This window comes from Belonocnema kinseyi, chromosome 4 (genome assembly GCF_010883055.1).
Source record: "Belonocnema kinseyi isolate 2016_QV_RU_SX_M_011 chromosome 4, B_treatae_v1, whole genome shotgun sequence".
Classification (NCBI taxonomy): Eukaryota; Metazoa; Arthropoda; class Insecta; order Hymenoptera; family Cynipidae; genus Belonocnema; species Belonocnema kinseyi.
This window is the reverse complement of record NC_046660.1, coordinates 15309759-15315038: the sequence shown is the minus strand read 5'-3', so window position 1 is coordinate 15315038 and position 5280 is coordinate 15309759.

Here is a 5280-nt window from a genome sequence, read left to right as displayed (position 1 = left end):
TTATATTTCGTAAAAAAAGGTCCTCTTTTCTATCAAAAGTTCAACTACTTTGTTAAAATGTATTTTTTTTTTCTTTGAAGGCTCATCTCTTATGTTGAAATTACATTTTTGAAACTGAAAATTGAACCAATTTAACTGTATGGTTGAAAGTTCAACTCTTTGATTAAAAACTCATATTTTTCGATTAAAAATCCAACTTTTTGTAGATAATTGGTCTTTTTAATTTTAAAATTAAATAATTTCGTTGCAAATTCATGTATTTTGTTTAAAATTTGTCTGTTTCTGAAAATGTAACTATTATATGATTGATTAAAAATTAATCGCATATATTGGTTAACTTGAAAAATCCTTTTTTTTATAAAAAAAATTAATCTTCTTGGTCGAAAATTCACATTTTCCCTTGAATATTTGAGAATTTTGTTGAAAATTCTTTTTTTTTTCTTATTCAATTCAATTTTTTATGACAGTTCTTATCTGGAATTTGAACTATTCTATTTTTGGTTGAAATTTTATCCTGTACATTGTATTAGTTAAAAGACGAGTTATTTGATAGAAAATTAATATATTTGTTTTTGATTATGATTTTTTTTGATTGAAAGAATTTTTATATAAAATTTTTTAAATTTAATTTAAGGTATTAAAAATGGAAGAATAATTGATTTTACAAGATGATTCTGAATCCGTTGGAAATCAAATAATAATTAGATATTAGTTTTTAAAATTATTTTCAATGATGACTTCAAATATTATTTCAGTCTAAAAAAATTTTATTTTTAACCCATTCAATTTGAAATTTTTTAATTAAAAAAAAACAACAAAATTTTGTTAATTATTAGCAATATTTGACCGTTCATTTAAAACAATGCATTATAAACAACTATTAAAAACTATAAAAATTTAACAGAATTGTTCAAAATAGAAAGCCGTGAATTGTTAAAATTGTAACGAGGTCAATTTTAACTTTGAACGCTACAATTTCAATTTAAAAAAAGATTAAAAATTAATTTAAAACTTGAAATTATTTCAAATAATTTGAAAGACAATGTAGATTTTTGCAGATTAAAAAAAATAAGCTTTTTGAGAATTGTAAAATATTTAAAAAGAATAACAAAAATGGTTGTGATTTCTAAGGAAATTGAAAATGATTTTTTATTTTGAAAAAATTAGTTTTAAGTGAGCATTTTAAAAGATTAAAAAAATTAATAAAAAAAGAATCCGGACCATTTCAAGGCGATTTTTTTATTTTGCAGTTTTTTTAATGTTAGGAAAAAATCTAATTAACAAAATATATCAATTTTCAACCCAAAAGTTTACTTTTTAAGAAAATAAATTAATTTTCTATTAAATAATTCGTTCTGACATAGCTATTAATGCCTAATTTTTATTATAAACAATACAGTTCCTTTGAAAACCATATCACTTTTAATTAGAATCAGATTAGAATAATTAAAATACATACGAAAAATAATTAAAATACAAATCGAAAATATAATTATTTCATTGAAAATTTAGAACATTTTGATCGATCATTAATTTTTTTACTGGAAATTTAACTATTCTAGTTTCGGTAGAAAATTTATCTGCTTTAATTAAAACTTCACCTATTTGGTTGCAAATTTATGTATTTTGTTTAGAATTAGTCTTTTTTAGTAGAAAATTAATCTTCTCGCGTGAAAAATGAACTGCTTTTTATTTAAAAGAATAGTCATCTAATAATTGATTAATTATTTTACAATATGAGAAGCATTAAACTATAATTTTTATTGGAGCATTTAAATAATTTTTACCTTATATATATATTTTTAAATTTGAACTTTCATTTCTAAAACTTTGATTTATTAATAATTATTTTTAACTAATTCCAAAGATCATAAGTTTTTATAGAATCAATTATTAATTCGTGAATCAGTTCACAACATAAAGAGCATTAAACAATCATTTAAATTAAAACATTCTAATAATTTTTAGATTATATTTTTTTAAAATAAAAAATACATTTTTATATACAGTGAAACCCTTTAATAGCCCTCTCTTATATATCCCTTCCGAGAATTGACGCTGCGCCGCAGGTTGGTCGCTTTATAATTAATTAATGAGTTCAGTACATAAGAATCATGTGTTTTAAAAAAAATTTTAATTTCAAACCATCAAAATTTAATACAAATAAAGATTCACTGCTTTAAAGGCATGTGACACAGCTTTTTTTATACATAAAATATCGGTCTCAAACTTTGAGAAATGCAAGAGCCGAAAGAAAACTACGTTTAAGTACAAAGCTTAATAATAAAAGATGTAAAAAAATATATTTTGACAATCAATTCCAACGGCATCAGCCGGTAACGTTGTACACGAAAATACGAAACCTGGCGGCCACTAGGCGAGGCTCTAGAGATTTCGTATTTTCGTGTACAATGTTACCGGTTGATGCCGTTGGAATTGATTGTTAAAATATATTTTTTTACATCTTTTATTATTAAGCTTTGTACTTAAATGTAGTGTTCTTTCGGCTCTTGCATTTCTCAAAGTTTGAGACCGATATTTTATGTATAAAAAAAGTTCGAACGTTCAAAAAATGTTGAGGTTCAGAAAAAAGATGAAATAATTTTCAGTGAAGTTTCTACCAAAATGCAGTACCTAAACGTACTTTATTGCACTCTAATACATTTTCCAAAGTTTCAGCTCAATATTTTATTTACAAAAAAAGTTCTCAGGTTCAAAAAAACATTCAGTGAACTGAAAAATTGTGGTCGGTAATATAGGTATTTAGCTGTGTCACATGCCCTTAAAGATTCAGGAATTTTTAATTGTAACTTTTTAAAATATTGAGGACTAAATTCTTAATTAATGTGAGTAAAAACTTTTTAACTTTAAATGTTTACATTTAAGAACTTCATTGCTTTTTTATTAAAAATCTTTAAACTTGAACTATTTCAAAGAAAACATTTACAATAGTATAATTTTCTCGTCATACATAAAATATAGAAGAATCTTTACTTATAAATATTAAAAATTGAACACTTTTCAATTCTATATTTTCGAAATTTAGGGATTTTCGATTGTAATTATTCAAAATTGTAAAACTTTGAATTTCATATCGTTACAAATAAAGATTTTTCAACTTTAGAAATTAAAAAATTAGGCAAGATCTTAATTTTGGATTTAAAATTCTCTAATTAAAAAGATTTGACGTGACAAGCAATACAATTTAATTAATTTTAATAAAAAAGATTTTCAATTAAATGTTTTTTTAGTTTGAATTCGTAAAGTTGAACTGTTTAAAAGAAAGGCATTCGAAGTTGCTTTATCATATAATTTTCAACAACATAAAAAAAATAAAATATCAGTAATAATTTATATTAGGAATTTCTTTGAATAACAAATGTAGAATTAAAAAATTCTGATCTTCAAAATTGAAGAAGCTTTTCTTTGAATATAAGCAAATGAAGATTTTTTTATGATTAAAAGAAAATTTATTCTTTTTTCTAAAACTGAAATTGTATGGAAGCCGATGTCACTATTTCAATATTTTATGTTGTTCATTATTAATAATTTTACGTTATAATACTGTAAATTTGAGAATGTATATTTTAATTTGTGATTCCGGCATTTTATATAAAAGATGATATTTTTGCTTTTATTCAATTACATTCAATCTTGAACTAAGTAATAGAATCGAACTTAACATTTTAGAAAAAATATAGGGCTTGCAACACAATCAATGAATTTTTGATTTAAAACTTGAATTTCCATTTAAAAATATGAACGCTACACCAAGTAGAATTTTTTAACAAAAAGACAATTTAAAAACCAGTAGTATTTTTAATCGAAAAGATGAATTTTTAATAAACAAAGTAATTTTCAACAAAAAATAGATTTTTAATTTAGTTTCATTTTCGACCATTTAGTTTTTAAGTTAGTTTTATAAACAAAAATATTAGTTTTTGAAGGAGTAATAAGGAGTAGGTGAAATGAGCGTACACAAAGTGTCCGAACAACGGGAATTTTATTGAAGACACCGTGACGTACACGACCGAGCAGCGCGATCCTCGTTAGTCGACTGAGGCACAGTGATCCCAGATCTGAAAGGAGATGCGGTCCAATACTATGACAGGGCTATGTCCGTGTGAATATAGTAGAAGACGCTGTAAATGACTGAGTTGCGCGCGCAACCCATTTCTCCTCTTCTGAATTTGAAAACTCGAGGATGCACGATTGCCGGTCGGAGCAATTCGTCGATTCTATTTATATATCTATCTGCTGACAGCTAACTGCTTTGAAATAAATTCAGGGATTTTAATATTTCCAGATTTCGATGCTGACGATTCTCATGATTTGAATAGATCGCGCGCCTCTTGATATGCGTATATTTTGAGGTTATGTTATTTCATGTATAAAATATAAATTATATAAATATTAATACTATTATATATATATATATAAATATATACGTATATTAATAATGATAATATTATAATTATGTTATATTATAATACTCTATTTTTTTTTTAATTGAAGGTTCATCTCTTTCGTTGAAAATATATTTTTGAAACTGACAATCAATCAATACCAATTTTGGTTAAGAAATCATGTGTTTTGTTAAAAGGTCGTTTTTCTTTGTAGAAATTAAATTGTTTTATGGAAAATTTATACTTTTTGATTAAAAATTACATTTTTCGGTTGAATTATAAACTATAAATATGTCTTTTTTACTATAAAATTAAATAATTATTTTAAAAATTCATGTATTTAATTTAAGATTTGTCTTTTTTTGTAGATTATCAATTTTCTTGGTCGAAAATTCATCTGATTTGTCAAAAATTTAACAACTTTGTTTAAAATTAATTTTTTCTTTAAAAAATTATTCATCTTTATCTGAAAATGTAACTATTATATGATTGATGAAAAATTAATCGTTTATATTGGTTAAGTTGGAAAATCATTTTTTTTAGGACATTAATCTTCTTGGTCAAAAATTCACATTTCCCTTGAAAATTTAACATTTTTGTTGAAAATTCTTTTTTTTGTCTTGTTCAATTCAATTTTTTAGCACAGTTTTTATCTGGAAATTGTACTATTCCATTTTTGTTTGAAACTTTATCCTGTACATTTTATTAGTTAAAACACCAATTATTTCATAGAAAATTAATTAATTTTCTTGAAAAGTAAACTTTTGCGTTAAAAATTGATTTATTGTGTTAATTAGATTTTTTTCCTAAAATTAAAAAAACTGCAAAATAAAAAAATTGCCTTAAAATCGTCCTGATTCCTTTTTTTAATTTT